General features: G+C 38.1%; 1 pseudogene; it reads left to right on the forward strand.

Annotated features, from left to right (window-relative positions):
* The first annotated feature begins 11,630 nt into the window (after positions 1 to 11,630).
* Positions 11,631 to 14,226, forward strand: LOC149104225 (uncharacterized; annotated as a pseudogene).
* Positions 14,227 to 14,486: the final 260 nt, after the last annotated feature.

Raw genomic sequence — 14,486 nt, forward strand, 5'->3', positions numbered from 1 at the left:
TTCACACTTGTATCCTGACTCGGGATACACATGTACGTTCCAGTGTAACAAATACTTTTATTGAATCCTTGTATTTACAAGCTGGACTTTACACATTCAAATTATGCATATAAAAACTTTAGGTGTATTTTTTTTTAATTGACCATTGTGTCCCATTACTCTGATCTTAAAAGACTGAGCACCAGTAAAACTTCTGAAAGTATTACTCTGTTATTCTGTCTCTCTAAAAAGGATATTCTTCGTAAAAAATAAATAATAACACAGTTTTCCATTTATTCTTTTTTTTAGCGACTGCATCGCCCAGAGAAGAGGTGAGAGCTAAAAGTAATGATTATTCATGTACAATACAGATTTTACCCTTTTTCACGTAGCTTATTTTCCTTTCAATAATAATACTTACACTGTTTGTCGTAGGATTGTCCCTTAACATAAGTCTCCGAAAGAATGGTGGTACTTCATAGCAATATCTCCCAGTTCATGAGTTTGATTATTCCGTCCACCTGCCTCCTTCACAGTGGAGTAAATACAAATATGAGATACATTTTTCATATCATAGGTGCAATATCTTTGATCGGTGTATTTTCAGTATCTCACTCCTGATTTGTACTTTTTTGTTTTATGCATGCTCCTCAAAGGCTTGTGAATCAACTGAACAACCAAGTCACAAGCTGTGGGATATTTTACAATATTGCAGCACTGTGCAAACATGTTGATATATTTTGTTGAACTCAAAATCCTAATCTTTACTATAATAGGGTTACTAGGAATTTCTTTATGAAACATTGTTTCACTTTTAAGTTAGCTAAAAAGTTTTAAGGTCCAAGTAACTATAGGACTGAGTAAATGAAACAACAATCTAATAGAATCTATTAACTTCAGATTAAACGTGTGAAGCTGAAAAGAAGCAGCAAGCAAGAGAAAAAAGAAGTATGTACCTCAGACATTTGAAAGTTATATTTTGTAACGGTAGGTTTTTCCTATCTGAGCGTATGGGGAACGGTTAGTCACTGAATGCGTGATGACGAGACAACTGCGACGATACTTGCGGGGGAAAATTAGACTCAAACGGGGCACTCGCTTGCAAGGAAGAGCCGTTACACTCTTGGGTGCCGGGATCTAACCACAAACTGGACGGACAGCAACAGCAACAAGTCAGCTTGGTTCCAACAGCAGTTTATTCATAGGTAGAACGTAATCAAAAAACCTTTACAAATGTGGTCACTTATATATGATTCGTACACGCGTCTATTGTTAAAAAAGTATAATACGTGTGCTAACACTAGGATGTGAAAAGTAATCATAACAGCATACAAAGTCTTTTGAGGATAGCGCAACCAAATAAAAATTAAAACTTAACTTTCCGAGTTCATTGTTAAAAGTGTTCGTTGCTTGGTGGAGAAAGTTACAACTAAAATTACATGAAATTGAAAAGTACCAAACGAAATTAAAACTAGTGAATAGCTAATAAATTCTGAAGTGTTAACTAGCGGTTTTCTGCTGCTCAATCACACTCTTTTACAAATTAAGTAACTAAACATTAACTAAACAACTAGATGTGTCAACAACTGTATTCATACTTAAAACGCGATGAATCAGCAACCAACAGGTTGTTAGTTAATCCTATTGAAGTAAACAGCAGCATGAGTTCGGCGCGGAACTTATTTAGTAAAGTAATCGAAAAACTAAATTAACTACTGACAAAATGTAACACTTTCTAGAAATGCACAAGCGCGGAACTCTTAAGCAATTAGCTACGGTGATAAGCCAAAACAACCGCTATTACTGAAAATAAATATCATGAAAACTTTGGAAGTAAAATAAATATCACGAAAATTTCGGAAGTAAAAAGGAACAACCTATTATTTTAAATCACGCCTTTTTGTAATTTCGAGTAATACATCAACCAAATAATAGGTCAACAGGTTATGTTTGGCTAATTAGATGCTGTTGGCTTTTGTAAGTGTTTTTAAGTGATTAACACGCTAAATACGGAAACAGCAAATTGAATAAATAGAAATTTCAACAAAGCGAAGCGAATTCCAAAATAGCCAATATTAAGACTAAGAGAAAGATTATAAGTTAAGCGAATACCCAATACTAAGGGGCAAAACACAATTATACTGATACTAACCTTATGAAACGAATAAAACTGAATAAAGAAGAAACGGCTAACATAACACGGCTAACACAATTACAAAAGTACTACGATATAACGTTCTTTGAGCTTACGGCGACTTGTAAGAGTTCCTCGTCTATTCCCCCGTCACATTTTGCAGGCATTACCTTAGGTGGAGCGAGATGGGCAAAAGGAAAAGGGCATGTAACAAGGATTTAGGGCAGGGGCAAGTACTGTTTTTTTTTGTCGTGGATACGCGAAGCATAGAAACGACTATTGTTATTCTTTTTTGGCCATTATTGCTGTTATTTGTACTGCTCACCGACTGACGAACACTTCGCACAGCAAAACATAACTAAATGAAGGCATTATATTCCTAGTTGGGCCTTTAATTTAATGATGGTATGATAATAATTAAAAATCTTTTAAGAGCATCACTTAAATCGGCTTTCAGGAGGTTGTCAAACAAAAAATCAAAATAATAGTTAAAAGTGAAAAGATAAAATAGCAAATGCTAAAAACTAACTCACATTATCTTATTACAAGAAGTTGAAAAAAAAATTAACAAAAAACACTAGGAATATATCGCTAGTAAAAACTCAGCGATGTTGTGCTTAAAGGTTTGAGAGCGTAAATCCGCAAATATCGAGAATCGGCCAACAGAAGCGAAATAACGGATTTTTTCTTATTTGGCCATGAGAACCCTTTTGGTGACCTATTTTCGGAAATGATATCAAAAGGTTTGATTTCCTTTTCGTTTCTTCAAAATTTGCAAAACTTGAAAATTCGGCCACAGGGCCTTCAGCAGCAGTCATGAGGCTTGAAATTTGACACATATTTAACATCCTCGTATGGACTTACCAAACGTTGTATTAACATGTCCTTTGCACAGTTTTTGGGGCATCTCTTGAACTTTACTTGGGACTAAATTTTGTTTAATGTTTCCTTTTTCAAAATAGTTAACCTTCAGAAGCTGAACCATTTACGGACCTAAAGTGGTAAGGCTAATATTAACTAACTTTGAACTTGTCAAATGTTCTCTGTTATATTACATTTAAGTAAATAAAAACAACCAAATCAAAGCCGGTTCCTTATTCTACTTGCTTGGAAAAAATTACAGGTGGCCCGTAAAATCTGTTCCGTCGAGAGAATTTTCTGTGAGGGACTTATATCTCACTAATTTATTCAATTGTTAATTATTACTTTTTATTATTTCCGACTTTTTTAATTTCATACATTGCCACAAAATCTTTTAAGGTAAAGAATTGAAATAACTCCAAGAAAAGAAGCTCAAACAAGTTTTTACAACTCGGCATATCAACAGACCTATCTGTTTCAATTTCACGCGGTAGTGAACTTGACTATGGCTTCAATGGATCCTTTTTGACATGGGTCTTATGCAAAATAATTAATACTTTTGTTTTAACGAGTGCAGATAGCCACTCAAGCAATCTAAATGCAAAATTCGTGAAACGTGAAAGGGATATCCTTAAAACACAGACAACAATTACAATCAAATTAAACAAGGAATGTAACGCTAAACTTTACAGTGTCACTGCCACTAGTAAAAACTTGCCTGCTTTGCTCTGGCTACAAAGGCCCTATATAGGGGACTGCTCCTCTTCAAAATGATTCTCTGTTATCAAGGGTCTCCATATTCAGAGACAACCAGTCACTCCATTAATTTTTGTCCTAGTCTGGCCTGGCCACAACACTTTTTGTTACCCTTAAATCTTCAAAAAACAGATACTTTAAGGGCAGGGCAATTCTTCATCCTTGCCTGTTGTCCTTCTTTGTTGTGTCTTGGCTCTGCAATGCAACAGTATTTTCTCCTAGCCAAACCACGTGCGGGGCCATTTTTCTATTTCTCGTCCGGCCATTACCTCACCTCGTCTGGTCACCTGGTTTAGCTCAGGCTCCGTACCGCAATATCAAATCGTGCTTTAGAAGCAAGCTGATTGAGCATGAAAAAAACAAACAAAAAAGTCAGGATATTTTGACACAAGAATTACGTTTAGATATCTACTATTTAACTTGCTTCATTTAGTAGCCTCTTTATCCAAATGCCTGTTGTTTGCCTCATCTTTAAAGTTTCTTTGTAAGTCAGTAACCATAGCTTTTTGTCAGTGTTTGCATAGTTTGAAATGGTACATAGCTGATTATTTATTATCTCACGAGAATGATTACAAGCGTGAACCCTATTTGGCAGGCTTTCAAGCACAAAACACAGCATTATGTGTATTACATTGTTCACGAACATCAAGAGAAAGCCCTTCTTCCTCTTGTGACATTTCATGACCTTTTATATAAATTAACAATGCATGACCACGTTAGCACACTATATATGGTTAAACCACTTATGTTTGCTAGCAATTAGTTACATCCCGGTTTGCTTGCAGTTATTTCCATTCGAGTTTCCTTGCCATTAGCTTTCATTTTATGCTTTAGGCGACGCTGTTTCACATATACTCAGGCTCGCAGTATTTGATTTCAAAAAATTCAATTACTTTTAGTTCACTTGCTTGTAGTGGTTAGGTGGATTCATCCTGAATCATGTGTCCTGGGTGGTGCATGTTGAATTTTTTCGCCTTATTTTGGAATCAGAAAAAGTAAACTTTATTTTGTTTCTGCCGACTCCCGAATTTGACGATTAATGTCAAGTGACTCCTGTCACATTTTTCATCCTCAGTTTCACGCTCTACACTAGAAACGCGTAAGACTATGACCCCCTATGAGATTTGGTGATGAAATATGACGACGACAAAGACGATGAAGAAGAACGGCTTGCATTTTATAACTTGGGCTTTCATATGGAAATTCAATTGCTTTTAGCTAGCCCGAGTAATTAACCTGCTTAACTGTGTATAAGCTGCAGCTGCAAAGTTGCATTTACCTCAGTTGAATGTGATGGGCCAGCTATTGCAAGCAGGCGCTAATTGTCCAACCTTCTGATGTAGAAGATGCTTATGTAAAACTGGCAAGACCGCAACGGAGGGTATCCTAACCTGAAATATTTCACACCAAGCTTTTAATTGGACTTTGTGAGACCTATTAATCCGATTTGTTTGTAGATACTGATTTTAACTACACTGCATACCGATAAAAGTACAAAATAGCCACACAAATGTTTTATTTTTGAAATAAATTTTTGCACTTTTGTCAAACAACTTGCTCTGTGAAATTGCCAACATGTGGTCTTCTGTTTACCTTCTCCTCCCCATCCCCAACACAATGTGATGTTGATCCAGCTAAAGTAGCCCACTATTCTAACATTACTTTGGGGGGAAAAGGGCTCGGAAAATTCAATAATGACTTCTCACTAAAATAATGTGTCACCATTTGGCATTTTCTCAAGTGTCCTAAGGACTGTTGGACAAGATGGCAGGTTTCAGCAGATTTTCTGAAAGTACTAAGACAAGTTAACAGAGCAAATCCACATGGCAATATGGTTCACAAAAAAGTGGCAGCTAATTAGAAAGCCTCATCACCAAGTGAAACCAGCGACTCATCCTCCCTCACTTGTAATGAGGACCTAGTGTTGTATTTACGCACTAAGCAATACCCATTTAAACCCCATTTCCAAAGATTCCTTTTGTACAGCCTCAACAGTCACATTTTCCTCCTATCTTGAACCTTTGGCAACAGCATTTTGACGTCATAGTTACATACTTAAGGTTGATTTTCTTGCAGATTGGTTGCAGCTGTAGGAATAAACGATGCGTGTCCTGTAGATGTGTTAGGGCCAAACGGCCTTGCACAGCAAAATGTGATTGCTGGGGCCAGGAGAGTTGTGAAAATAGATCATTCCAGGTACGGTATAGTACGTATTGTAGTTTAGGGCTACCTATACCTTGAAGCACTTCTCGACCAAACGATGTTGCGTGTCTGCTTATACTGTAGATACCTAAACCTCTATATCAAATTAAAGCTTGAAGAGCTGGGTATCAAACTAAACCAAGTATTTAAAATAAAATAAAATAAATTGAGAGATTTTTCACCTCCTCTAAATGTGAGCATCCGAATCACATTTTGGTCCCTTTTGAAAGCTACAAGTCAAAGCCAATTTGTTTGTTTGCCCTCAAATTTGGACAGTAGATAGTTTGACATATAAACAACATAGATGTGACTGCGAAATTATTTTTTAAAGATTTTTCTCCGACAGCGATTTTTCTATGATCAGTCCATAATTTTTCAATGCTGTTTGGAAAATGTTGTGTAACTTTTCACTGAAATTGAATATGGCAAATCCCACATACTTTTTAGACGACAAAATTTGCTTCGACTTGCAGTTTTAGCCTTTAAAAGGTGACTCGAACGCTCAAATTTAGAGGTCTTAAGAAATTCAACAATTTATTTTATTTCTAAATTATTGGTATAGTTTGATACCCAGCTTTATAAGCCTTAATTTGATATAGGGCCTTAAATAAATATTCTATAGTTAAACTGGATGCGCTACATCGCTTGGATGTGAGACACCTCTAAAGGTATTCAGTAACCTTAATTATCTCAATATGCTTGAGTTATTTAGTAAGTCGCTTAGTAGTAGGTGTTCCAGTCCACAAATACCGGCAAATTTGTGACTCGAGATTCACCATGATAATCTTTAACCGACCGTCCCACGCACCACAAAATCTATTTTTAAACATACGCGAGACACTGGTAACGCGAATTGAAGAGAATATGTTATACACAAAAGAATTGCTGAGTCAATGAATCTTGAAGAACTGACACTCCGAGATGAAGAGATGAAGAAAGAAGGAGAAAAGAATACCCTTCTATTGAGGGTAAGAAGTCTAAAAAGTCCCCAAGTGCGTGGTCGTTCAAAGATTATCCTTGCGAAGCGTGTGGTAAAACGTTTACGCAATGTCACACACTTCACACTCATAAAAAATATCATTATAAAATGTTAGAAACAGAAAAAACGGCCAAAAGAAAAATGCCCAAACTGCGGCAAAATGTTGTGTAAAATGACAGTTTATCGATACAGAAAAAAAGATGTCCAAAACCGAGGAAACGTCAGTTTAACATTCATGATCTACTTGTATAAACAACAATGGGTCATGGGCAAAGAGGACCAATTGATCAAAGCCAAAATAAGCCAAAAATTTGCAAGGATAAAGAAAGAGGAGAAGTGCAGAGGTGGACTTTTGATATACCAAGTACTGATGAAAAAGATGTGTTATTTTTATCACATGATGTTGACATGATGAAACAGATGAGCCCCCAGCAGCTTGCTGAATTTATTCTCCAATCAAAGTAGCTGTGAGCCACTGAACTTGGAAAATAAATTATGAAAGGGTGTTATAAGGCATTGCTCATTAAGGAACTACTTGTGACGTGAGAGCAGACTAGCTTTCGAACAAGCCCATAAAGCCTCTTTCCATTCAGGAGTGTGTTGTGATATTTGCAAAATGAAACAGTTCAACGTTAAGAAACTGTTTGTTACTCAGGCCTACCTACATGTTTTACGTTACATATATCTGTACATGTCTTCCTGGTGCTGTAGTCAAAACCGCAAGATCATTTTGTTTGGTCAAAAGTGATGTATAGACTCAGAGTAATGTCCAATGCTTGCTTATATCCAGCTCTCAGTTGGCTTAAGACTGTTAGATTCAGGCATGGATTTCGTTCGATAAAATCCTTTTAATAATTATTTATTAATATTTTCTAAATATATTGAACTAGTCAAGAAAGTTGACCAAAAAGTGAAGATTGGCCGATCAAGATGAGCAGTGCTTTTATTGGGAACGTAGTTTTTCTTTTACACCAAATCCACTGAAACATTTACAGATTTATCATAAATTGTTTAAAAACCCCATTTGCAAAGATTCCTTCTGTACAGCCTCAACAGTCGCCTTTTCCTCCTATCTTGAACCTTTGGCAACAGCATTTTTACTTTATAGTTACGTACTTAAGGTTGATTTTCTTGCAGTTTGGTTGCCAGTGTAAGAAGAAATATTGTACGTCTTGCCAGTGTGCAAGAAACAGCTGGCCTTGCACACCGAAGTGTTTGTGCTGGGGTAGTGACAGATGCAAAAATATATCCCAGCAAGATCTAAAACCTGTACAAAGTGTCATAAGACAGGACATTTTGCCTCAGTCTGCAGAACAAAGAGTAAACAAGAGAAGAAGAAAAAGAACACACGGAAACAAGATGGACAGGGAAAAGTTAACTGCATGGAGGATGGTGAAGATGATGAATGTGCTTTTACTGTGGCATTCAGTAAATCATGGGACCGGAGTGGATCAGAGATGGTTGATTTACAAGTTGGAGGAGTCATTCTTAATGAAGTTGTCATCGACTCAGGATCATCATGTAATATCATTGATCAGAAGACAGGGGAAGAATTGAAACAAAAAGGAGTAAAGTGCAAGTCAGTGAAGACAAATCAGCAAAAATTGTATCCTTATGGAACTTCAGAACCACTGGACACGCTGGGAAAGTTTGAGGCATCAGTAAACCTAGCTGAAAAATATGTCACAGCTGAATTTATTGTCATCTGCAATGAAGGCAGGCCGATAATGGGCAGGAAGACGGCCCTGGGGTTGGACATACTAAGACTGGGACCACAACTTAATGCCATAAGTACACCAGACCTTGTTGATAAATACAAAGCATATTTTGAAGGAGTAGGCAAGTTAACTGACTATCAAGTTAAAATTCATGTGAATAAACAAGTTAATCCAGTGGTTCAGCATCCCAGGAGAGTGCCATTTAGTTTGAGAGAGAAAGTAAAGAGCAAGTTGCACGAGTCAGAGCAGCTGGACATTATTGAGAAAGTAAAAGGACCAACACCTTGGGTCAGCCCAATAGTAGTAGTTCCCAAACCTTCTGGTAAGATTCCATCATGCATTGATATGCGCAGGACAAATGAAGCTATTATGAGAAAAAAACATCCAATTCCACCATTAATGAGGTCCTCCAGGACATGCCCAAAGCAATGTGTTCTCTAAGTTAGACCTTAAGTGGGACTATCATCAACTGGAACTGAGTGAAGAATCACGTGACATCACAACATTCTTAACACATGCTGGACTTTATTGCTACAAGAGATTGCAGTTTGGCATAACCTCTGCTCCTGAGATCTATCAGCATGCTATCCAGCAAGCTCTGCATGGATGTGAAGGAGTGCAAAACATATCTGATGATATCATTCTTCATGCTAAAGATGACCAGCAACATGATGAGAGGCTCGAGAAAATGTTAGAAAGATTGCAACAAAGAGGTTTGACCTTGAATGGTACGAGTTGCAAGTTCAAGATGCCCCAGTTAGAATTCATGGCATACCTATTGTCTACATGTGGTAATAAACCAACAGAATCCAAAGTTGAAGAAGTAGTCAATGTCAGAGAACCTGAGTCTGTAGCAGAAGTGAGAAGTTATATGGGACCTGTGAATTTCAGTGCCAAATTCAATCCAAATCTGGCCACAGCTGCAGAGCCACTTCGACAGCTGACACGAAAAGGTGTAACTTCAAATGGGGTTAGAGGCAAGAAGAAGCATTCATGGTTCTCAAGGAAACACTAGCAAGTGTTGAAACATTAGCTTGCTATGACAAGGATGCCAAAACAAGTCCTTGCTAATGCAAGTCCGGTTGGACTGGGCGCTGTTCTTGTTCAAGAACAAAATGTATCCGGTCATTTCGCGCGGTGGCCTCATGGCCTCATGGTTAGTGCGCTCGTCTGTGGATCGAGCGGTCCGGGTTTGAGCCCTGGCCAGGGACATTGTGTTGTGTTCTTAGGCAAGACACTTTACTCTCAGTGCCTCTCTCCACCCAGGTGTATAAATGGGTACCAGCGAACTTAATGCTGGTGGTAACCCTACGATGGACTAGCATCCCATACAGGGGGGAGTAGAAATACTCCTGGTGGCTTCATGCTACAGAAACCGGGATAAGCTCCAGCCTGATGGGCCACTTGGCTCGCATGCAGACTTATTTCGCCAACCAGTCATTTTGCCAACATCTCGTTTGCCAACGTCTTAGGTCGATTCACCAACATCCTAAGTCGCTTCGCCAACATCTAAATAAAGTTTACCTTCACTTGTGTGTGTTGTCTTTTATTTCATTCCCTTACCTAGAGTTATTTTCCATGCAAGAGCACTTCATTATTTACTAAAACTAGGAGTTAAAAGTCTTCAGTAAAAATCTAAACAGTATTCAGCATTCAGTTATCACGTGCATGTGTGCAATTAACCTTTCTTTTCCTATTTGAAAAAAATCAAAAGTTTCGCTATTGTTTAGAATATGTGAAAAAGTCACAAGTCAAACTACAATTGACACTAATTAGCATCGTTTTTTAATCAGCTTCGTCTATGTGATTTTTGTTTTTAGGCTTATTAGAATATGAATGTTTCCTGTTAACCAATCAGAACTGTGAATTTTATCACACTTACCTTTCTGATCCGATACCATAAGTATAAAAGGCCCCCCAAAATACAGGATCTTAATTCGAGCTTTAGAACAACTGAATTCAATTCTATCAACTTAACGTCATGAATATCTGCAACGTGTGTAACTTCTCCTTTCGCCCACGCCAAGAAGGCCTCCAATGTGAAGGCTGCTACCGATGGCAACATCATACCTGCAATACTGGGATATCCCGAGCCCAGTACCGCGCCGCCGTACAGTCTGGAGAGGGAATCGACTGGAGTTGCCAGGTGTGCAAGGAGACACCATGCTTTGAGAGTACCAGAATAGAGGAAGATATGGACTCTTTGATCAATGACCCCTCAATGGTAAGTACAAGCACTTATGTTTATGTAACTTAGGTTTTTGTAAGTTACTTTTCAGTCTTAGAAGACTCTTAGATAAGTCCGTTACATTGTAAAGCGTAAATTCAATTTACAAACAAAAAAAATTGTCCTTAAGTACTGTTTAAGTTTTAGTCACATCTGCTTTAAGTAAAAAACACGAGCATTGACTGATTTGTCCTATCTTTTAGCTGTCTGCAAGCCCTCCTGAACCTGAGAGTTTTGAAGAGAGCGGGACGCCACTATTCTCAGATGAAAACACTTTTGGTGAGGTTTGGTTTTGTCAATACTGCCACTCTAACAAAACTGAGGACGAAAACCATTTCTTATTTCATTGTGATCGTTATAAAACTATTACGCAACGAATAACAAGTGACATTGTACTAAAATACCCATCATTCCATTTAAGGTTATACCATCCAGATATATGGAATAGCAATAAATTGTTGTTGTTGTAGTTTTGTTTTGGTTCTGTGAAATGTGTTAACGATTAACCCAACAGTTTTAAGTTACTTCTTATCCTAGCTTGGAAGCACTGAGGTTCTTTTACATGGGCTTTTGCTGAAATGTATATATACCAGTACTTACATATTTTCTCTCTTTTAAACAGATGACACATCTTCAGAGCCACACTCAACAAACGAAGAACCGTCGATTTTAGAACCAGTTCCCAATAGTTACAGAGCTGGTAACTTTCCAGTTGGTCCAGCAAGGAACGAAACGTGGAAACACCAGCCTTGTCGACAGCCTTGGTTTCACCTACAACGTCCATTCCAGGCGTCCCTACACAACTTACTGGCAGTGTACGATGCGCCCAAAGGGAAATCCATGCAAGGCCTCAGTGACGGAGCAGGACAGGACCTTCCAACCAGGGAAGAGCATGCACAACCATGCAGTGGATATGGGAGCTGTTACCGCGGCCAAAATAATTGCTACCGTGAAGTCAAAAGCGTTGGAGGACAAATTCAAGCCAGCTTCAGCAATAGTAAATGAGGTATGTATAGTTTTAAATATTATTCTCTTTCTATTGACATTGAAATTTTTGGGAACATGAAATTATATCTCTCCGTATAAAATTTTACTCAATCTCAGTCGAGTTTACCTCTCTGATCATTATTTTATTTAGGAGAATTTCTGTGGAATACACTTAACGAATTTCCTCACTTTCTGCTATTCAATTTACGGTAGAAAAGCCTGATTTCAAGTGAACAACTGACAGAAATTGTTCTTGTGCTAAAACTTCAAACTTCACACGAAATTTCACATCGCAGAAACCATTTTGGAGAACTTAACTGGTGAAATAAATGCAACTAATGTACAGTAGTTCGAAAAAAAATTCTTCTTACATCTTTCTATCTGAGCTACTTGCCCATTGCCAAGATTTTTTACAAATCATTACTAGACAGTGCCCAAGCCGATTCAATGACAAGAGTTGCGTAAACAAACCCATTTGTAACCTGTAAAGCCAATTTACTGCAGGAAAAAAATTCACATGGTATTTGCCAGCTTAAGGTCGGTCTGTATAGTGAAAACTGTGAGCAAGGTCTTGAAAATGCTGCCCGAGGTTACAGGTCGAGGGCAGCATTTTCAAGCCCAAGGTCACAGTTTTTCACTATACTGACCGACCCTAAGCCAGCAAACAAAGTTAAATAACATATTTCAGTCCGCTAAATTATTATTATTATTATTATTATTATTATTATTATTTTTGTCTATAGGTCCTCTGGGAAGAACTGACTGAAGCCCCGTGTGCAGCCTTGCCCAAACCGGAATACATTGAAAGACAGGCCAACCGTCTACGTCAAAAAATCTGCCCAGAACACCCACGAGATCTTGACTTCAAGCTGGTTGATGAATGTCTACCCGATGGTTTCCTCCATGCTGACCTCAAAGTAAAGGATAGGTGCCAACTACTATTTCAAGACAGGAGCAGCTCAAAACCCTGGCCCGTGCTAAGACCTGGTACATCGATGGAACGTTCAAGCTTGTTCGCCACCCTTTCAAGCAGCTCTTAACAGTAAATGCGTTTGTTAGATCTGGTGAGTATGCCAAGCAGGTGCCCCTAGCATATGTACCCATGTCCAGCAAGAAGGGAAAGGACTATAAAAAGGTATGTTCACTTTGCTTTAAAATGATATATATCAAGAGAAGATAACTTATTTCTCTTATATATATCTATATAACTTGCAAAATTCATATAGAGAAGGAAAGGCGTTATTAGCATATTGACTTTCTACAAACATTTACAAAACTACATGGAAAAGGAAAGACATTATTAGCATTAACTTTCTACACACATTTACAAAACTAGTCTCACCTTTCCAGTGTGTAAATCTCAGTATATGATATATACTATTGTTACATCATTTCTATTGTTACATTGTTCTTAGGTGCTCCAGAAGCTAATCCAACTGATGCCCAAGCTCGCCATCAGGCAAGTCACCGTGGACTTCAAGAAGGCGCTGTGGTCGGCACTCCGAGCAGTCCTACTGACAGTTAAAATCCAAGGATGCGTTTTCCACTGGACACAAGCCATCTGAAGGAAGGTATGTATTGCGTTTTAATTGTTGGGCAAAAAGCCACGAAAGTAAACTGTAATCCCCAATTCAGTTGCGAACACTAAACGACTAAACTGAGATAAAATCATAATGAGCAATTATGACAAGATAGTCAAAACTTAATAGAACTTAAAAGGAGAGCCAACACGATTAGTTTCTGATATCATCTGATACTGTGGCAACTGTTAAAGCATTATCGTTTATACTTTTTTGAGTACCTTTTTTTAATTTTTTACTTTAATGTACAAGAGCTTGGCCTTCAGATGGCTTACTCTGGTGACAATGCAGTGTACAAGTATATCAGAAAGATCATGGCCCTACCATTCCTTCCGTGCCAAGAGATCCTGCCGATGTTCGTCCACCTCCAGGCCCAGGCCCAAACAGAGCAGCTGAGGAGTCTTGTCGATTAAATCAGGCAACGATGGATCGAAAGGCAGGTGTTTACTCTGAGAAACTGGTGCGTCTACAAACAGCCCATCCGGACCAATAATGAACTTGAAGGTTGGCATAACGCACTCAATCGCCAAGCGGGGGGACAATGTGGTTTGCCATTGTATTTATTAATCAAGTCGCTTGATAGGGAGGCAAAGCTTACAGCCGTGACAATCAGGCTTGTATCAGACAGTAAACTTAAATGAATTCAACATAGTGTCACTAGGAATATCCAGGCTAAGCTATTTGCAAGCTGGGAAAAGTACGAGAACAACGAAAAGACTGCCGCCCAACTACTAAAGACTTGTTCTCGGCTTAACGGACCAGCTCGTGCAAACTAGAACTTCTCTGTAAATAGGATAAATTAATTGGTTTCAAATAAATATAGGTTTCAATCAGGTTTTGTAAATAGGTTTCATAGGATTTTTGTGCTTGTAAATATTTGATACTATATACTGTAATAAAATTGAAGAAGCTAGTCATAAAAGGGGATAAGTGACGATTTTGGTTGCTTTTCTTTTTTTTTGCTCCAAATCAGCTGAATTTTTGCATGTGGTCTTCAATGTAATAGAAAAACATGTCCCTGTATTTTTGCCGCTGGTTTTTGCTTCGCTTTATACCGACGCCG

The sequence above is a fragment of the Orbicella faveolata genome, unplaced genomic scaffold (assembly GCF_042242905.1).
Source record: "Orbicella faveolata isolate gen_17 unplaced genomic scaffold, um_ofav_v1 contig_34, whole genome shotgun sequence".
NCBI lineage: Eukaryota > Metazoa > Cnidaria > Anthozoa > Scleractinia > Merulinidae > Orbicella > Orbicella faveolata.